General features: G+C 37.2%; 1 long non-coding RNA gene across 2 annotated transcripts; it reads right to left on the bottom strand.

The window, feature by feature from the left end:
- Window positions 1-1,557: 1,557 nt before the first annotated feature.
- On the bottom strand, window positions 1,558-20,390 carry LOC100060610 (uncharacterized). 2 transcript variants are annotated; one of them, XR_011420959.1, is made up of 2 exons: window positions 20,203-20,390; window positions 1,558-2,141 (listed from the first exon to the last, which is right to left on the bottom strand). It is a non-coding gene; the product is annotated as an uncharacterized lncRNA (long non-coding RNA). The 2 variants fall into 2 exon arrangements; XR_011420958.1 differs by having other exon boundaries at window positions 1,558-2,144; window positions 20,203-20,386.
- Window positions 20,391-22,285: the final 1,895 nt, after the last annotated feature.

Genomic DNA, 22,285 nt, shown 5'->3' with positions numbered 1-22,285 from the left:
CCACTGAAGAAGAGTATGAGAAGGGGCATCAAGACATCACAGCATAACTAGCATGCTTGAGTTCTGACTTGGGTCAGTTATTTTAAGAATACACTTGATTGGTACTGTCTATACTTAGCACTCTTACGCCATTCCTATCCCAGGAAACTACTGAGGGAGTTCCATTGGACTGTGTAATCTCCAAGGCCTCACTCTTCCACTATATTAATTTTATAGATCTGTACCAAAATCCTTAGAAAATTTTTTTCTTACATCAAACATCAGGATATGGATTCCAATTCTGACCTAGATAGAGTACATCCACTGCAGCCTATCTCTCCTGCTGATTACAACTAAAAACTCTGGACAAAATATGCAAAAACAATTACCTGAGGACTTTTTTTTTTTTTCTGAGGAAGATTAGCTCTGAGCTAACATCTGATGCCAATCCTCCTCTTTTTTTGCTTGAGGAAGAGTAGCCCTGAGCTACCATCTGTGCCAATCTTCCTCCACTTTATATGTGGGTCACCACCACAGCATGGCTGATGAGTGGTCTAGGTCCATGCCTGGGATCCGAACCTGTGAACCCTTGGCCACCGAGGTGGAGTGCACTGAACTTAACCACTATGCCATGGGGCCAGCCCCCTGAGGACTCTTAAAATTAAACAGAATCAGGCAGATTGTGGAGTGGGGTCAAAACTTGAAGGATGAACACATTTGAGAATGAGTTTTCCACTTTTCACCCTATTTTCTCCTGTGGCTTTGCCCCAAGGGCAGATCTCAAGTGCAGAGCTGCTCAGCAGCAGTGATATGGGCGGTTAAAACTGTAGAATAAACCTAATCTTTCTGCACAGAACTGAGAAAAGGGGACTCTGTGGGGCAGAGAGTGTAGGAGAAATCCTGGAGAGAAGTAAGCTAGAGAAGAGGATGCCTCAATACTGTGTAAGAAACTGTCCAAGCCCTCAGTTTCCCCCTGAGCTGCAGACGCAAGGGACAGACTCAAGGCAGCACAGCAAACGTTTCGAGCCTAGAACTATGATTTAAATGACCAACCAGGGCTCAGACTAACCTCTTGGAGAAGCATGTGTTGAACAGACCTAAAGCAGTATCAACAAGGTTTGGAAACTGAACTAAGATTGGAACCACTGCCCACAGAAAATGATTTTTTTTGCCTTTCTAATACCTGTCGATTACGTATTTATCCCTCCACAGACCCAGCCCCCACACTGGGGAGGTGATTGGGAGTGGGTCATAACCCGGGACCTGAAGTCTGAAATCTGACGCACCTTCCTCCTTCAGTTTGTGGCTTAAGTGGGGGCATAGTCCAGGCGAAACTGGCGTCTCCTTTTGGATGCTGCAGAAGGAAGGGGGACCTAGGCACACCCACAAACGTGGCCACACCCAGGAGGGTTGAATGGCCTGCTAGAAGACAAATTCTCCCGAGAAAGGCAGATTTACCTCAAAAGGGGCTGGGAGTTGGCTGGGAGTGTTGTAGGGCCCGAGAGGGATTAATTCGATGGAGGAGTTATTTACAGATTGCAGAGAGAAATGAAGAGAGTTCACCTACACCGGGCCATCTGCGGTTCAGTAGAGGCTACTATATGTCTTTATTTCTCCCAGGGTAAGGTGACATAGGCATCATAGCCAAAGAGGCACGTGGCAACTAAGCCCAGTGCCCCTGCGGTGATTTTGGAGCGGTGTCCTCTCTGAACAAGGACAATAATGGAGGTGGTCAGATAGAGGATCGCTGCTATGAAGGTTCGGAAGAAATCACTCCAAGGCCAGTTGATGAATCGTATCTTGGGGTGCAGGTCACACATGTAGATGACAAAAAAGAAAACAGCAAGGATCAGCTCCACCACCGACAGGCTGGAGTATTTTGGTGCTGAGACACTGAAGCAGATCACAATCATCAGGCAAAATATAATCTCAGCAAACAGGAGAATTCCCTTTCGGCTGCGCAAGAAGTTGGTGCAGTGGACGCAGCAGCCGGGGGCCGAGCGAAGCTCGGAATCCGCCATGGTGTGGGCTGGAGTCCCTGGGGACACAGAGGATCTGCTGGCTTGCTCAAGGGTCCCAGGACACTGCACACCCAGCTGTCTTGCCTGACGTCTAGAAAGCGCTTTTAAAAACTTGCAGTCTGAAGTCAACAGGTTGATCACCTGCTAAAACAGTAATAATGATATTAATAATAATAATAAAGAATAACATCCCTTAGAGAATTTTAACAGGATTCATATCTGCATAATTTAATATTCAAAAGTCCAGAATACAATCCAAAATTACTTGATAAGCAAAGGACCAGGAAAATGAGACCAATTCTCAAGGGAAAAGACGACCGATGCCAACCCCGAGATGACACAGATGTTGAATAGACATTATAAGACAAAGACTTTAAAGCAGATACTATAATAAGCTCCATGAGGTAAAGCAACAGAAAAAATAGAGTAGAATACTAAAACTATTCAAACTGTCCAAAAGAAGACAAGAAAAGGGGGACATGGGAACAAAAAAGGAGACAGAATAAACAGAAAACACATAGTAAAATAATAGACCTAAATCCAACACCACCAATAATTACATTAAATGTAAATTGTCTAAACACACCAATTAAAAGACCAAAGTAGTCATATTGGATTAAAAAAAAATTCTACATACTGGTCTTAAGAAACCTAGTTTAAATATAAAGACTTAGATAGGTTAAAAGTAAAAGGATGGAAAAAGATGTACCATGCAAACAACAATCAAAAAGAACCTGGAGTGGCTATTTTAATATCAGAGAAAATAGACTTCTGAACAAGCAATATTATTCAGGATAAAAAAGGACATTACAGATTTATAAAATGGTCACTTTACCAAGAAGACACAACAATCCTAAATGGGTATGCACCTAATAACAAGGCTTTAAATAAAATACATGAAGCAAAAGCAAACCTTGACTAATTTAAATTCAAATCATACAAAGTTGGGGCTGGCCCAGTGCTGTAGTGGTTAAATTCAGTGTGCTCTGCTTTGGTGGCCCTGGGTTCCCAGGTTCAGATCCCGGGCGCGCACCTACACATTGCTCATCAAGCCATGCTGTGGCAGCAACCCACATACAAAATAGAGGAAGATTGGCACAGATGTTAGCTCAGGGACAATCTTCCTCACACACACACAAATCATACAAAGTATGTTAATGGACCATAATAAAATTATATTATAAGTCAACAATAGAAAGATAGTTCTTTTTTAGTTTTGCATATGGATGTCAAATTGTTTGATCAGTTGCTGAAAAACTATCCTTTCACCATTGAATGTCTTTGGCATTTTTGTCAAAAATCAATTGACTAATTTTGTATGAGTTTATTTCTGGACTCAGTATTCTATTCAATTGATCTATATGTTTGTTTTTTTACTGGTACTACACTATCTTGATAACTGTAGCTTTATAATAAGTTTTAATCAAGTAGTGTAAGTAGTATATTTCAAGGTTGTTTTGGCCTTTGTTTATCCATGTGAATTTTAGAATCATCTTGCTAATTTCTACAAAACACTTTGCTGAGATTTTGATTGAGATTACATTCAATCTATAGATCAACTTGGGGAGAATTGACATCCTAATAATATTAAGCTTTCCAATGCATAAACACAGTATACTCTCCATTTATTTGGGTCTTTTACTTCTTACATCAATAATTTATAATTTTTATCACTTATGTTGTTAGATTATACCTAATTATTTCATTTTTTATGCTATTGTATATAGTATTCTTTTCATATTTTAGTTTCTAACAGTTTTTTCTAGTTTATAGAAGGACAATTGATGTTTGTATACTGATCTTGAATCCTGTGACTTTCTTAAATTATTAGTCCCAATAGCTGTTTTATGTATTCTTTGGGGTTTTCCACTTATTGTCAACCAATAGAGACAGACTTCTTTCTTTTCAATCTGTATTTATCTTATTTTTTTTTCTTGTCTTATCGCACTGGTTTGGCCCTCCAGTACCGTGTTGGATAGAAGCAATGAGAGTGGACATCCTTTCCTTGTATCTGATCATAGGGGAAAACATTCAGTCTTTCACCATTATGTTAGTTACAGGTGCCCTCTATTAAAATGGGGAAGTTTCTTTCTATTCTTTGTTTGATAAACTTTTAAAAAATTCAAATATGGATGTTTTTCCTGCATCTGTTGAAATGATTGTGTGGTTTTTCTTTTTTATTCTGATACTATGGTAAATTACATAGATTGTTAAATGTTAAACCAACATTCCATTCCTTGGATAAACACTCAACTTACCATAAAATATTACCCTTTCTCTATATTGTTGGTTTCAACTTAATAAAAATTTTAAAGGTTTTTCTGTGTCTATATTTATATTCTCTTTCTTTCTTTTTTCTCTCTTCTTTTTCTTTCTCTTTTTTGTTTGTTTCACTCTCATGGTAACACTAGACTCACACAATGAGTTCCTTCTACCATTTTCTGGTAGAGTTTGTGTAGAATTGTTATAATATCTTTAAGTGTTTGATATAATTCATTAGTGAATCCTAGAGTTTTCTTTGTCAGAAGTTTTAAGCCATAAGTTCAGTTTCTTTAGAAGATATTCAGATTATCCATTTCTTCTTGGGGGAGCTTTGTTAATTTGTGTCTTTCATCACAAGAATTGTTCTATTTTATCTAAGTTATTGTATTTCTGGGAATCAATTTTTTCATCATATGCCCCTATTGTCCTTGTTATGTTTGTGGTGTCTCTAGCAATGGACCCCTTTCACTCCTAATGTTAGTAGTTTGCATAGTCTTTTTTCTTGGTTAGTTTGGCTAGAGATTTATAAATACTACTCGTCTTTTCAAGGAATCAGCTTTTGGTTTCGTTGTTTTCTCTATTATTTTTCTGTTCTCAAATTTATTGATTTTCATTCTTATCTTTATTATTTCCTTCCTTTATTTGCTTTGCATTTAATTTGCTCCTCTTTTTCTAGATTCTTAAGCTGAAAGCTTAGGTTATTGATTTTAAACCTTTGTTCTTTTCTAATCTAAGCATTCAGTTTTGTAAATTTTCCTCTAAGTACTGGCTACGTTCCACAAATTTTTATATGTTGTGTTTTCATTCAGTTCAAAATATTTTGTAATTTCCGTTGAAATTGCCTCTTTGGCATATGGTTTACTTAGAAGTGTGTTGTTTAATTTCTAAATATTTGAGACTTTTCCTGATATCTTTCTATTGTTTTCTTGTTTAATTCTGTCCTGGTCAGATAATATACTATGTGTGTGTGTGGGGGGGGGGGGGGGTGTACCAACTGGTTTCTTCTATTGTTTTAAAATATATATAACATAAAATTTACATTTTAAACATTTTTTTTTTCCTGAGGAAGATTAGCCCTGAGCTAACATTAGTGCCAATGTTCCTCCACTTTATATGTGGGTCGCTGCAACAGCATGGTTGATGAGTGGCACAGGTCTGTGCCTGGGATCTGAACCCGCAAACCTGGGCCACCAAAGCAGAGCGCACCACACTTAATCACCAATCACAAGCCTGCCCCTACATTTTAAACATTTTTTTAAATTCTTGTATACTTTTATTTTGTATTTTTGTGTAAGTTACCATATACATATAATAGATTAGTATAGTCATAAGTTTACATAGAATATAAATAAGTAAAAGTATAAATGTTAGGGATTTGTGTTCTGAAATATTTTCCTGAGAGGGTTGTATGATCAAAAAGATTTGGGACCGCTGCTCTAAATAATAGACTTTTACCTCTATTTCTTGATTTATCAACTTTAGATAATATCTATTGACTTTCCACTTTTAAAAATGAGTATTTAGCCTTCTTACGCTACAATCATCTCATTCTTTTCCAATGTTTGATAGTCGTATTATTAATTTTACTTCTTCTGTTGCTTAACTTAATAACTTGACAACTCTTTCTCATTTCATCCACTTTTTTTTAAAATTGAGTTCATAATAGTTTACATCAATGTGAGATTTCACTTGTACCTATTTCTTGTCCATCACCACATAAGTGCTCCCCTTCACTCCCTGTGCCCATGCCTTACTCCCCTTCCCCTGCATTTTTAAACGTTTTTAAGTGTGCAATTCGGTGTTAATTACATTCACGATGTTGTGTAACTATCACCACTATATAGTTCTAGAAGCTTTTCATCATCCCAAATAGAAACTCTGCATCCATTAAATAATAACTCTCCCTTCCCCTCGGTCTCTTGTAAGTTCTATTCTACTTCCTGTCTCTGTGAATTCGCCTATTCTATGTATGTTTTTAATTCTTTAAATTTGTTAAGACTTGTTTTATGGTCCAGACTGTGATCTATCTTGGTAAATGTTCCACGTACGTTTGAAAAACTTATGTATTCTGCTGATGGTGGAATATTCTATAAATGTAAATATGGTCAAGTTGGTTGATAGTATTGTTCTCTTATACCCTATTGATTTTTATTAAATCATTCTATCTATTTCTGAGAAACAAGTGTTGATGTGTCCATATATAACTGTGGATTTTCCCTTTAGTTTTATTAGTTTGTGCATCATATATTTTGAAGCCGTATTGTTAGGTGCCCATACGTTTAGGGTTGTTACATCTTTTCATGAGTTACCCATTTTTAATTATGTAATGCCTCTCTTTATCCATACTAATACTTCTTTTTCCAAATCTTCTTCAATATAAGTTCTCCGGATTCATGAACTGGAAGTATTTCATCTCACACTCCCCAGTCACATATCTTAATCTAATTTTGTCAGAAAACTAAAGTAGTTGACATGTTTCTAAAAACAGAATTATTTGGCTTACAGAACAAGTTGAGAGCTGGGTAGTGACTGAAACGTATGCCCTTCAAATACAAGGCAATCTCACATTAGCAAAAGAGAAAGCCTTCTATGGCGGTTAGTTGAAATAGTAGATTGAATGAAATTTGAAATCCTGTGTGGACCCCTCTGTTGTGCTTTTTCTTACATTTTGGGACCTCTAGCCTGTTTTCTTGTCCCATACTTCCCCAAAACTAATATTCTAGTAAACATCAGTGGGGCTGAGCATCAGAGTGACCCCTAATACCACAGTACACACACTCCCACTCCCTAAATGCCAGCCTAAATTCCTGAGGGAGCCAGGATCGACTTGATATCTATTTCTGGATCTCAGAATAGTGGAGAATTTTGTTAGGTTGTTTTTAGTCCTAACAAGACAGTATGAGCCATCATAGCTTGCTGTGTCAATGGTGGAGGAAACAGTATCCCTTGCCACCTATTCATGACTGCTTTTTCCCATGAGACTTAAAAAAACCCAAAAAAACTACAAACCAGAAAACAGCTCTTACTGCCTAAAGAAATGGAAAAATATTTTTGTTGTGATTTGGCAGAAAAGTTAAATGATGAAAATGGGGAATATCCTTTCTGAGTCTCAAATTTCTCATCTGGAATATGATGATTATGATAATGCCTCCCTCAGATGGTGGTTGTGAGAAGTAAGTAAGATATACAATTGATAAGAAATAATTTAGTAAGCTGTAAAACTCTAAGTAAACGTTAGTTATTAATATTGCTTTTTATATGCACCAATAAGATTTATCTCCTTATTAATTTAGTCTTAATTGGAAAAGATACTTTCATTTAGCTTATATTTCTTTCAGATTCCTTCTTTACTTTATGAAGTGAAGCAGTTGGCATTTCAGCAAAATTTTTTTCTTTCAGTTTCATTAAGATATAATTGACATACAGCACTGTATAAGCTTAAGGTGTACGGCATAATGATTTGACATATATATTGCGAGCAAATTATTTTTTAAAAGTCCTTTATCCTTTATATAAATTCCTCTGCTTTCTATTTTCAGCAAGATGATTCAATCTACCCACATTATTTTCAATGAAGTCATGTTCATTTAAAGGTATTTTAAGAATACAAAATATTTCCATGAATATACATGGTACATCTTAGTTTTTAAAGACTAAATTTGAAAAGCTAAAAATCTTTCCTCAGATGTTTCTAAAATATATTGCCCTCAATACCAGTATTCAAGTTCTCAGAATTCATATTCAATCATGACTACAGCTCAAGATATATATCTTCTGTTTCAGATAATGCAAGTTGGAATATAGTCTTATCGTGTAATCCAGCTCTTTAGTCTATGCAAAGAATAGTTTCAGAATCTCTGCACATATAGTATATGTATTTTTTGAAATATGTAGGTTGACAAAAATAAAGTACAATAAATTATACTTTACATAATTTATTTAGCACAAATTATACTGAATGTTTTTACATTATTCAGAATAATTTAAAGATTTTAGTGTTTTTCCACATCATCTTTTTGAACATCATGTATTGACATGAACATGACTGTTCATGGAAGCTATAGGAAAGACTGTTGAAAGCATAACCTGGACAATTGAAAAAAACTCAATTTCTCCAAATCACTTGCCTTTTTGGAATTTGTTTTGATTGAGATTTCCTTTGCAAATATAAAGTATAGAAAATTTTCAATTATTTGATTATCTCAATTGCTTGTACTCTAAATAAACTTGAGTTTTATGCATTTTTCACTGAACAGGGAAGTGGGAGAGGGAGAATGCATTCATGATGACTAAGAACTGGCATTCGTGAAAGAGAAAAAGACAATCATTTATAAGTGTATTGTTCACTTCATATTCAGTTTCTCACTATTAAAATCTCATGACCAGATTTTTAAATCAAAGCATTCCAAAAGAGTAAAACTTTTAATTAAACACACTTTTTGTAGTTTTTCATAGTTGAGACAAATATACATATTTCACTAAGATATTTATTTTAAATTCTATAAATTATATGGAATAAAATGTCAGAGAAAGGTGTTGGATGAATGTAATAATTAAAGCTAATATTTATAATTTTAATGAATATTTATATTTATCAGTGCTTATTAAACCCTTACTATGTGCCTTGCATGTTCTAGAATTTTATTTGATTATCTCATTATAATTTATCATAAATCTCTGACATATCTCTGTTTTACAGATAAAGACATTGAGCCTCAGAATATAAATTAATTAATACATGTCAGGAAGCTAGTATACTACAGAAACATAATTTCAAACAAGGTCTCTGACTTCATAGTCTGTGAATTTGCATGTGTTTATATGTATTTGTGCGTATCTGTCTTAATACACAAGTAAAGACCCTATACTATTTTCACTTGTATTCCAGGAGGAAGCTGGGAAAACTTTCCTTTCTCTAGTATCTAGTATAAGAGATCAAAGATTTATATAAAACATATGGTGTGTATAGTCACATTGTGCATCTCCTAAGTATACTTATGTTCTTACAGTTCTTTTGTCTCCTTGAAGGAATATTGTTATCTGATCTTTTGATAGTACTGTGTTATCATCTAACATTATAAAAGTATGAAAAAAAAAGTGAAATTCCAAACCATCTCTGAGTGGCTAAGAAATTAAGTTTCAACATGCTGTAAAACATACTAAATAACTCACAAATAGCAGTTTTAAATACGTTTTTGAAAAAAAATTAATAGACTTTATTTTTCAGGACAGTTTTAGGTTCACAGCAAAGTTGAGTGGAAAGTACAGGAAGCGGCCATACGTCCCTGCCCCTGATACTCAGAGACTTCCCCACTGTCAACATCCTGCACCTAAGTGATATGTTTGTTACAATCGGTGAACCAACATTGACACACCATTATCACCCAAAGTCCATAGTTTACCTTAAGGTTCACTCTTGCTGTTGTACATTCTATGGGTTTGGACAAAAGTATAATTATATGTATCCACCATTACAGTGTCATACAGAATAGTTTCACTGCCCTAACAATCCTCTGTGCTTTGCCGATTCATCCCTCTCTCCCCCATAACTCTTGACAACCACTGATATTTTACTGTCTCCATTGTTTTGCCTTTTCCTAAATGTCATAGAGTTGGAATCATACAGGATGTAGCCTTTTCAAATTGGCTCCTTTCGTCTAGTAATATGCACTTCAGTATCCTTCATGTCTTTCCATGGCTTGAGAGCTCATTTCTTTTTAGTGCTAAATAATATTCCATTGTCTGAGTATACCACAGTTTATCTACTCACCCACTGAAGGACATATTGGTTGCTTCCAAGTTTTGGAAATTATGAATAAAGCTGCCATAAACATCTACGTGAAGGTTTTCATGTGGACATAAGTGTTCAACTCCTTTGGGTAAATGCCAAGGAGTGTGATTGCTGGATTATATGTTAAGAGTATGTTTAGTTTTGTAAGAAACTTCCAAACTGTCTTCCAAAGTGGCTGATCATTTTACATTCCCACCAACAATGAATGAGTTCCTGTTGCTCCACATCCTCACCAGCATTTGGTGTTGTCAGTGTTCCAGATTTTGGCCTTTCTAACAGGTATGTAGTGGTATCTCATTGTTTCTTTAATTTTCAATTCCCTAAGGACATATGATATTGAGCATCTTTTCATACGCTTATTTGCCATCTGTATATCTTTTTTGGTGAGGTGTCTGTTAAGGTCTTTTGCCCATTTTTTAATCTGATTGTCCATTTTCTTATTGTTTAGTTTTAAGTGTTCTTTGTATATTTTGAATAACAGTCTTTTATCAGATATTTTGCAAAATATGTGCAAATATTTCAACTGTTCTGTGACACATCTGCTCATTCTGTTGACATTGTCTCTCTCAGGGTAGAAATTTTTAATCTTAATGAAGTCCAACTTATCAATTATTCATTTCATGGATCATGTCTTTGGTGTCAAATCTAAAAAGTCATCACCATATCCATGATCATGGGTTTTCTCCTTGTTATCTTCCAGCAGTTTTCTAGTTTGCATTTTACATTGAGGTCTGTGATCCATTTTGACTTAATTTTTGTGAAGAGTGTAAGGTCTGTGTCCAGATTCATTTTTTTTTTTTTAAAGATTTTATTTTTCTCCTTGTTCTCCCCAAAGCCCCCCGGTACATAGTTGTATATTTCGTTGTGGGTCCTTCTAGTTGTGGCATGTGGGATGCTGCCTCAGCGTGGTTTGATGAGCAGTGCCATGTCCACGCCCAGGATTCGAACCAACGAAACACTGGGCCGCCTGCAGCGGAGTGCGCGAACTTAACCACTCAGCCACGGGGCCAGCCCCCCAGATTCATTTTTTTTGCATGTGGACATCCACTTATTCCAGTATCATTTGTTGAAAAAACTATTGCTCCATTATATTGCTTTTGCTCCTTTGTCAAAGATCAGTTGACTATATTTATGGGAGTCTATTTCTGGGCTCTCTATTTTGTTCCATTGATCTATTTGTCTATTCTTCCACCAATACCAAACTGTCTTAATTATTTCAGCTTTATAGTAAGTTTTCATGGGTGTTTTAGACCATTTACATTTTTTTTTTTTAGACCATTTACATTTAATGTAATTATTGTTATTTTAGGACTTAAATGTGCCATTTTATTTTTTGCTTTGTGTTTATTCTCTCCCTTTTTTGCTTCTCTGTGTTCTTTTTCCTGCTTTCCAATGGGTTATGTGAGCATTTTTTACAATTCCATTGTTATGATCTATGGTATGTTTGCATAGCTCTCTTTGTATAGCTTTTTTAGTGATTGCTCTAAGTATTACATTTTATATATGTTCAACTTATCACAGTTTACTGGTGTTGACAATTATTAGTCTAAATAAAGTGTAGAAACCATGTTTGTCTCATATCCCTTTACCCATCCCTGTTTTTAATATAATTGTCTTAAATATTTCCTCTACATACATTTAGAACCACATCAGGGAGTGAGACATCATCCTGAGTGGGCCTGACCAAATCAGAGGAACGTTTAAAACAAGATGAAGCATTAGAGACCATACTCCCACTGGTCTATTGCCTATAGGGCCCTCTGGGACCTAAAAGTGGTCCCAGATCAACAGCTAGCAAGAAAACAGGGATCTCTGTCATATAACTGCAAGGAAGTGAATTCTGCCAACAACCTGAATGGTCTTAGAAGAGGACCCCCCAGCCTCAGATGAGAATCATAGCCCCAGCCAACACCCCACCTCATTTCAGCCTGGTGAGGCCCTGAGCAGAGGAACCAGCTAAACTGTACCTGGACTCCTAACCCACAGAAACTGTGAGATAAGTTCGGTGTTGCTTTAAACTCCTAAATTTGTACCAGTTTGTTACACAGCAATAGAAAACTAATGCACATTCTTGCTTTTGTGCTTCTTTAGGTGGAACTAGAGCAGCTTTGAGTCTAGGGCTAACTTCGTCCCACTACTGAGGCAAAACTTTCTGTCCTATATTCTGTGAATGATGAGGTTTTCCACTCTAGCTATGGGAACAAAAACCATTTCCATCCATGGATTAACTCCAGGAATTATTCCTTTTAATCCTTTTGGTTATTCTTTCCCCAGCCTCAGGTAGTTTCTTTATGGGTACGTGTTAATCAATATTCAGCTGAAGACTCCAGGTGATCTTTTAAGGTCTCTGGAGTTCTTTCTCTTTGTAGATCTAGTACTTTTCTTTGTAGACAATAGGCACCCGGGCCTGCTGAGACTCCCAATTCCATCTCCTCAACTCAGGGACACCAGTGGGCCCTGCCTGGGTTCCTTCTCCCTGAACCACGGCCAGGAAGCTCTCTCTAGGTAAGTTGGGACAATCATGGGGCCCATCTTACTTGTTTCCCACCTTGCATCCATCCCTGTCCTTTGCTACTTCTGCATAATATCTTGAAACCATCATTTCATATATTTTGTCTGGTTTTCCAGTTGGATCAGGTGAGAGAATAAATTCAGTTCCTGTTACTCCATCTTGGCTAAAAGCAAAATTCCAGTGCCACACTGTGTACTTTTATATATTAATATCTTTGCTTATAGAGTTCTCTCTTCTAGATTATCCACTTGGTGGACTCCTTTTTATCATCCCAATGACATGTCAAACGTTATCTCCTCTATACAGCCTAATCACAACATCCAGGGAGAAATAACTATTCACTCCTTTGTGCTCCTATGAGTCTTATTGTATCATATTTCTACCCTAAGATGCATCATGTTATATCCCAATTGCTTGATTAGGTGTCTGACTTTCCTGTTGGGATGTGAAAGGAAATGGTTTTCATTCAATTGACATCGCCTAAATCCCCCAAAAATTAGACCTATGCTAGGATTGGGGCTAGAATGGTGAAAAGATATGTTTCCTACCATTAATGAATTCATAGCCTAGGGAGGGGGCATCCTTTTAGGCCAATAAGCAATCACAGTGCCATAAGAGAGCAGTATGTACAAGATGCTGTGTACTGTGTGTAGGAAGAAACATCACAAAACAGAGGAGTCTGCCCAAGCATCACAGGAGTGTTATTCCTTCATCTGAAACTTGAAGCCTACGTAGGAATCTATAAGGCAAAAGGCTGGTTAAAAGAAATTCTACACTGAGTAAACAATGGGTCAAAAAACAGGGAGATGTAGAGAACGTGATGTGTTTGGGTGAGTGCAAATAGTTTTAGCATGGCTATTTCAATGCTGTTTTATTTATTTATTTGCATTTGTAAATATTGAGAAAAAGTAAACCAAAGTCACTTTATCCCTCAATATTTATTGAGTGCCTATTCTATGTTATGCTCTGGTAGATTCTTGGGCTGTAGCAATAAGCAAAAAGCAGTCCAATCCCTGCTCCTAGACAGCTAAGGGCCAACATCAATTGCTGTATTACCAAATACATAAAGTGTATGTAGAATAAAATAGCATCTAATTATCTTATAAAGGCAGGCCAAGTAGTTCTTATGACGCAAAGACATGAAGCAGAAATTCCAGGTTGAATTTTTTCAACACTCTGTTAGTCCACTTCTCATCCCTAGTGCCCTTGGCAACTGCCCTGTGCTCAGGGAATATGAACTAATGCTAATATTAGCTTCATCAGCACATAGGAATGAAGGACAGAAGGAAGGAAGGAAGAAAAGAGGAAGGAAGGCAAGTCTGCTGCCCCCAAAGGCAATTAAAAACATTTTTTCTACCTCCTGTTTTTGTATTATCCATGCTACTCTTTTTATTAGTCCATTATATTTAGCTTAGTTAAATATTGGCCTAGAGTGATTTTGAAAAAATTATGTTTCATATTGCTGACTTCCTCTTCTATCTATAGTGACCTGTATTCATGGAAAGTGGGTTTCTCATAGGAAGTTATTTGCAATTTCGATAAGCAACATGGCTTAGTCAATCTAACACACGCAAATCTGGAAGAATAAGGGGCTGGGGGAGGGGGTGTTACGGATGAAAGAATCTGTTGGATCTTGCCACTAAAGAATTGCTGTTTTCTTAGCATTGCAGGTGTGTTTCAAATAGATCTCAGGAGGAGTTTGTCTATCATTCTTAGGAGGAGAGGGAGAAGAGTTTGGTAGTAACTTTCTGCCATGATCTCACTGAGATGCTTTTTTTTTTTTTTGGTCTAACGTATTCTTCCTCAAAAGGGAAGAATCCAGGCCTGATGCAGTGTGAGAGAAGGGGTTAGTCTGTTTTATAAACTGTTAGAGAGATTTTAAAAAATAGGCAATCTAATTGACTCATACATGGCTCACAGCCATATAAATGCTTGCAAAATTGCTTCTTGCGCAGGAGTAGTGACCACAGAGAAGCAGAAGTTAAATGAAAGCAAGTGAGATGAGAACTCTTAGGAAATCTTTAACAAGGCTTTAAAACTTTTGTTAAACTTTTTGTTGAACCCTGTGTAGAACTCTCCTTTGAAAAATTAAATGCATTTCAATGAGCATACTGTAAGAAAAATCCACATACTTTGCTAATAAAATAATACCTCTTTGGTGCTAAATTTTTTTCTACAAGTACATTGTCTTTCAGAACCAACTGCTGAGGAGAAACAATTTTTTTTTCAAGAAGAACTGTGGCTACATCATTACTAGGAGATTTGTAATCTGCTTTAAACATGTTACTAAAATAGAAGTTGACATTACTGAATTTACTGTTTACATTTAATTAAAGGCATTGCTTAAAATAAAATATATTTGGGTGTTTATTTAAGCTATCAACAACATACACACATATAACTTTCTCTACATGCACTTCTAACAAAAATTTTCTTTCATTATCTTCTTCAAGACTCTCTGCCTTTACATTTATTGGCTTTATCTGTGACTGTTTCCTTTTTTCTGCTTATGCTCTGCTGAAACTTGCCTCATACCATCAACTCAGCATCATTTGTTTTTTGCTTGTCAATCATACTCCAAAAAGTTCTCTCATCTGTTTGCGCTTTCCTTTTACTGGTTAATTAAATGTAATCAGCTGAAACATAATACAATTCATTCTTTACAGTTTTCTATATATAAAATCATGCTGTCTGCTAACAGTGAGAGTTTTACTTCTTCCTTGCCAATTTGGATTCCTTTTATTTCTTTTTCTTGCCTAATTGTTCTGGCCAAAACCTCCAGTACTATACTGAATAAGAGTGGCAAGAGTGGGCACACTTGTTTTGTTCCTGTTCTCAGAGGGATTACTTTCAGTCTTTCCCCATTGAGTATGATGTTGGCTGTGGATTTGTCACATATGGCCTTTATTATGTTGAGGTACTTTCCTTCTGTACCCATTTAATTGAGAGTTTTTATCATAAATGGATGTTGTATCATGTCAAATGCTTTCCCTGCATCTGTTGAGATGATCTTGTGGTTTTTATTCCTCATTTTGTTAATGTGGTGTATCTCATTGATTGATTTGTGGATGTTGAACCACCTCTAAATCCCCGGTATAAATCCCACTTGATTGTAATATATTGCTGTATTCGGTTTGCCAATATTTTGCTGTGGATTCTCGCATCTATGTTCATCAGTGATAATGGTCTGTAATTTTCCTTCTTTGTGTTGTCCTTGTCTGGCTTTGGGATCAGTGTGATGTTTGCCTCATAGAATGAGTTAAGAAGTGTTCCATCTTCTTCAATTTTTTGGAGTAGTTTGAGGAGGATAGGTATTAAATCTTCTTTGAATGTTTGGTAGAATTCTCCAGAGAAGCCACTGGTCCTGGACCTTTATTATTTGGGAGGTTTTTGATTACTGTTTCAACCTCTTTATTTGTGATTGGTCTATTTAGATTCTCTATTTCTTCTTGATTCAGTTTTGGGAGGTTGTATGAGTCTAAGAATTTATCCATTTCTTTTAGATTGTCCAATTTGTTGTCATATGCCTTTTCATAGAATTCTATTATAGTCCTTTGTATTTTTTTGGTATCTGTTGTAATTTCTCCTCTTTCATTTCTAATTTTATTTATTGAGACTTCTCTTTTTATTAGTGAGTCTGGCTAAGGGTTTGTCAATTTTATTTACCTTCTCAAAGAACCAACTGTTAGTTTCATTGATCCTTTCTACTGTATTTTGGTTTCACTTTCATTTATTTCTGTTCTACTTTTTATGATTTCTCTCCTTCTGCTGACTTTGGGCTTTGTTTGTTCTTCTTTTTCTAATTCTGTTAGATGTAGTTTAAGATTGCTTACTTGAGATTTTTCTCGTTTGTTAAGGTGGGCCTGTATTGCTATGCATTTCCCTCTTAGGACTGCTTTTGCTGCATCTCATATGAGTTGGTATGGCGTATTTTCATTTTCATTTGACTCCAGATATTTTTTATTTCTCCTTTAATTTATTTAGTGATTCGTTAGTTGTTCAGTACCATGTTGTTTAGTCTCCACATATTTGTCAGTTTCCCAGCTTTTTTTCTTATAGTTGATTTCTAGTTTCATAGCATTATGGTCAAAAAAGATGCTTGATATGATTTCAATCTTCTTATATTTATTGAGCCTCGCCTTGTTTCCCAACATATGGTCTACCCTTGAGAATGTTCCATGTGCACTTGAGAAGAATGTGTATTCTGGTTTTTGGACAGAATGTTCTATATGTATCTATTAAGTCCATCTGGTGTAGCTTTTTATTTAATTCCACTATTTCCTTGTTGACTTTCTGTCTGGATGATCTATCCATTGATGTAAGTGGGGTGTTGAGGTCCCCTACTGTTATTGTGTTGCTGTTAATATCTCCTTTTAGGTCTGTTAATAGTTGCTTTATGTACTTTGGTGTTCCTGTTTTAGGTGCATATATATTTATAAGTGTTATGTCCTTTTGGTGGAGTGTCCCTTTTATCATTATATACTGCCCCTCTTTGTCTCTCACTGCCTGTTTTATCTTGAAGTCTACTTTGTCTTAAATATTTAAGTATGGCAACACCTGCTTTCTTTTGTTTGCCATTAGCTTGGAGTATTGTCTTCCCTCCCTTCACTCTGAGCCTGTGTTTGTCTTTAGAGTTGAGATATGTTTCCTGGAGGCAGCATGTTGTTGGGTCTTGTTTTTTAATCCATCCAGTCATTCTGTGTCTTTTGATTAAAGAATTCAGTCCACTTACACTTAGAGTTTTTATTGATATATGAGGGCTTAATGCTGCCTTTTTATCATTCATTTTCTGGTTGTTCTGTATTTCCCTTGTGATTATTGTTATTTTTGATGCTTTCCTTCCCTTTATCTTTGCTGTTATAATTGTTTGCTAATCTGTTCTGATAGAGAGCTGAAATTTTCTGATTTTCTCTATTTGTCTCCTTGCTTAAGACTTTGTAAACCCTTTTTTTTCTCCTCAGGTATGAGGTCCTTCTTGATCATTTCTTGTAGAGGGGGCTCTTGTGGTGATGAATTCCCTCCGCTTTTGTTTATCTGGGAAAGTTTTATTTCTCCATCATATCTGAAGGATAGTTTCACTGGATAGAGAATTCTTGGCTGAAAGTTTTTGTCTTTCAGAATTTTGAATATGTCATTCCACTCTCTCCTAGCCCGTAAGGTTTCTGTTGATAAATCCATTGAAAGCCTGATAGGGATTCCTTTTGCAGGTTATTTTCTTCTGCCTTGTTGCCCTTAATATTTTTTCTTTGTCAATGACTTTTGCCAGTTCTACTACTATATGCCTTGAAGAAGGTCTTTTTACCTTGATATAATTAGGAGTTCTGCTAGCTTCATTTACATGTAATTCCAGCTCCTTCTGCAGGTTTAGGGAATTCTCAGCTATTATTTCTTTGAACAAGCTCTCTGTTCCTTTTTCCATCTCTCCTCCCTCTGGAATACCTATTATCTTTATGTTGCATTACCTGAGTTGAATATTTCTCAGAGAATTTCTTCATTTCTTTTTAGTCTTAGTTCTCTCTCCTCCATCTGCAGCATTTCTATATTTCTCTCCTCTAAATTACTGATTCTGTCCTTTATAATATCAGCTCTATTTTCTAAGGATTCCAGGTTATCCTTTATCTCATTCATTATGTTTTTCATCTCCAACATTTCCGATTTTTTTTAATAGTTTCAATCTTTTGTGAAGAATTCCCTGTGTTCATTAATTTTATTCCTGAGATCATTAAACTGTCAGTTTTCTTGTAACTCATTGAGTTTCTTTATAATAGCTATTTTGAATTCTCTGTCATTTAGATTCTAAATTCCTGTGACTTTGGGATTGATTTCTGGGCACTTATCATTTTCCTTCTGGTCTGGAGCATTAATATACCTTCTCATGCTATTTGATGGGGTAGACTTTTGCTGTTGCATAGTGGTAGTATCTGGTCGCAGATTCCACCTGCCACCACTGGGTGACGGGGCAGGAGCTGTGTCTTCTGAGCCCTCTGTGATCCCTGGCTGACATACCTGTCCTTGGGGAGCTGTGCCTATAGGGCCTGTCTACCTTTGCCTGCTGGCCTATGCTGCTTTACACATGTATGTGCAGGTGCTCTGGCAGGGATCCCTGTTCTGGCTGACTGGCCAAGTTGGTGTACAAGGTAGGAGGGGAAGAGGGGAGATTTCTTTCACGTGCACAATCCCTTGGGGCCCTGCTCTGCACTTGCTGTCTGCCGACTTGGGCTGCTTAGCTTGGTGTGGATGCCCACCAATTGCTTAGCTGCCTTGGTGTGGAGTGTTCCCGCAGGTTGGGAGTCAACTCTGAGAGGAAGAATGTTCCCATGGAGGAACGTTCTCCTCTGAGAGTCACACTCTGGCCACTGCACAAGGTCCTGTGCCCTAGATCACTGTTGCTCAGGGAACGAGAGGAGATCTCCTTACCTCCTTCCACTGCCTCCCCTCGGGTTCCAACACCCCCACCTTCAGACATATGGCTGTGTGGATCTCTCAGACATCTATTGTGCTGTGTGAATGTTCTCTGTTGGTTTATGAATGTCCTTTTCATTGTATCTTGGTGGGGGGAGACTAAGGGAAGAGTTCACTCTACCATGATGCTGACGTAAATGCTCTTTGTTAGTTTTCTGTTTGTTTGTTTTGGTGAGGAAGATCGGCTCTGAGCTAAAATCTGTTGCTAATTTTCCTCTCTTTGCTTGAGGAGGACTGTTGCTGAGCTAACGTCTGTGCCAATCTTCCTCTATTTTATGTGGGATGCTGCCGCAGCATGGCTCAATGAGTGGTGCTGGGTCTGCACCCAGGATCCAATTCTGCAAACCCTGGGCCACTGAAGCAAAGCATGCAAACTTGACCACTATGCCATGGGGCCGGCACCTCCCTGTTAGTTTTTTTAAAATACTGACTAAGCATTGAAAAACTGGTTCCCCCAAACAGCAGCACTGAGGTTCCCAATTCATCTAGCTCTCTGAGGACATATCTGATCTAATATTGAACTCATCACTGTTGAAAGTCAGTATTTGCTTGTGTGGTACTTACTATTTTTGTAAATCTCTGGAATTGTAGGGAAAGCAATGATGATTCAGGAGGCTTAGAATAATTCCTGGCACATATTAAATAAATGTGAAAAAGTGGAAAAACGGAGAAATAGAGAAAGGAAGGGTTTTTTTAAAAAAAGAGGGTAGAGGGCAGGGTATAAATCCTATCAAGTTTCTGCTCTGGCCTCAGAAAATATGCCCTGTATGCTATGTAATAGCCAGTTCCAATCATTTGAGATTTCCTATGGGTCTCATGAGATATTCTGAACATTTTCCAGAGCAAAAATCTCAACTGTTCTCACAGATTTTATGGATTACAACTAAAATATGAGGAAAAAGGGAAGCTACCACTTTCAAATCACTACCAAGATATGCCTTTCCTTTTCCCCTAGTCTTTGTGTCTTAAAACAGAGACATATGTCAAGTGAAGTTAGGGGAAAATACTGCACTTATTAACCCAAAGGTGGCAGGGGGAGCAGAGCCATCGGTCATGGCATTGGCCACTTCCACCACATTTTTTATCCTTCCTTTAGGAGAGCCAACAATTAAAGAAAGAAACTTATCTTTAACCCATCTAGATGAAGAGTAGATGTGAATAAACTTAGCTCTTACATTGCTGTCCTTTTAGCTTCCAAACCACTGACTGCTCGGCAGAATGATTTGTTTTCTCCTCCACTTCCAAGTTTACTTATACGGACCTAGCTTTACTCTGGAACAGAAAGGCTATTACTTAAGCTCTGTAGGTAAGCCCTTCACCTGTGTTGACAGAACTCCAGGACAGGCCAGACAAATGAATGTTCTTGTTGCTAGGACACCAGGCTGTTTCCAGGGCAGCAGGCCACTGCTATTTGCTCTTCTCCTGACTACTAGCACTATACCCCTTCCTTAAGAAATATACTTGTTTCTTTCATTATTATTGGGAAATAACATAACTGCGTGGCCACAACTTCTCTGTAGCTTTCCAGGAGGACTATAATATACCAAACACACTGTGATTTGTGGAAGGGGAATTTATATATCCATACAACACCTAAGTCTTCATATGTAATAAAATGTATATGATTGTTTGAGTCATTGTTATATTTTTAGCCCACCATGTGCCACAAATGATGTGAGATAACAGCGCATATTTTTCTGAGGGCACCCCAAGATTTGTCCTAGATGTGGTCATGGAGTAACTGTCTTTTTATGAGTGTTTCAAAGACTACACATGATGGCTTCCTATGAAACTCACTATTTTTTTTTTCTCCTACTAGCATCAAGTTGTCACCAAAATTGCCATCACTGCTGTCCATGACTGCTAACCAGGGCTGGGAGTAGGGTGCCTAGGTGTAAAATTTCAGGAGGCACTCACTTTCAGGGTCATGCAAGTGTCCCACTGCCAACATCTACCCAAAGGTGGTAAATACCTGAGCCAAGGGTATCAAGATCTGTGTCAAGAGCAAGTCTCCTGTTACTGATGAAATCACTAATTTCCAGGGTTCTTAAATCTCTCAACTCAGCTTTAGCTCTTCCTTCATTGTCTCCCAAGGACCCTAAGACTCAAGCATAAATCTGTGGGAACTTGGCTGGGAACAATTTAATCGACAGGCACTGCCTATTCAAAACCATCCCTCTCCCCCAACACTGACTGTCCAAGCAGGATCCTTGGCCCTCCATGTAAACAAACTTCTATAGCCTGGACACTGTTCCTTGAAAAGTGCCACATATTCACTTGGATCTTAGGTAAACAAGGTTCAGGTTCAAGACGAAACTTCAACAGCACATAATTTCCACTTTTTGGAAAGAAGCTTCACGTGATACAGTATTTATGTAATGTGGCATTAAAAGCTATTGATTGTTAGGATATCTATTAGATAACTGAGAGATTGACCCAGTAGACAAGATTATAAAACCAAACAGAATGGACTGCAAAGATATGATGACTCCCTGGAGCTACAAAACTACTTCAGAGAGAAGTTATTCTCCTCCTTTCCAAGGGTCTCTGCAGTGCCTGAAACCAGAGCTCAAAGAGCTTCCTTTCCTGTCCAGTCAGTTCATCTTTCAAATGTTCTGTTCTGGAGGTTCTCTTAGCTTTTCTTACTCTCTTTCAATCAGTGGCAAGACTCACCTAACGGTATCTGGACTGCTTTCCCAATACAAGTAACAGGCCCCGTACATGTCAAGGGGGTATAGAAAAGGGAGCAAACACTCTCCTTACTATAAAAGTTTATCCATCTGAGTAGTTAAGGCTGCTCCATTTGACTTTGCCTTGACCCAAGATTCTTACTTGCTTGAATTCAGCTGCTCTCCCGAGCATGACCACTCAAGCTCATGACATTCTAATTTAGGTTCTTATTTTCTCTTGCCTATACCGTACTGCCTCTGGTTTGTCTCTTTCTGATGTAATCAACATTATGCTCAGATCACCTCCCCTTCTCAAAAACATGAAACGGTTTCCTAGTGCAGAGGTTGACAAACTACAGCCTGTGTATCAAACCCAGCTTCCTTTTCATATGGCTTGTGAACTAAGAATGATTTTTACAGGTAAACATTTGTAATGCATTTGTTTATAGGGCACACAGACCTTGAACCCCAATTAAGTAAAAATGTGACCTGCCAAAAGAATTTCATACAGTAGACCTATATTACAAAAAAAAATACTCAGTTATTATTGTTATATTTTGAGTTTCATTATGGAAGTTTGTTTTCTCTC

This window comes from Equus caballus, chromosome 8, assembly GCF_041296265.1.
Source record: "Equus caballus isolate H_3958 breed thoroughbred chromosome 8, TB-T2T, whole genome shotgun sequence".
NCBI lineage: Eukaryota > Metazoa > Chordata > Mammalia > Perissodactyla > Equidae > Equus > Equus caballus.
The sequence above is the reverse complement of the archived record's forward strand: the minus strand, read 5'-3'. Positions and strand labels throughout refer to the sequence as shown.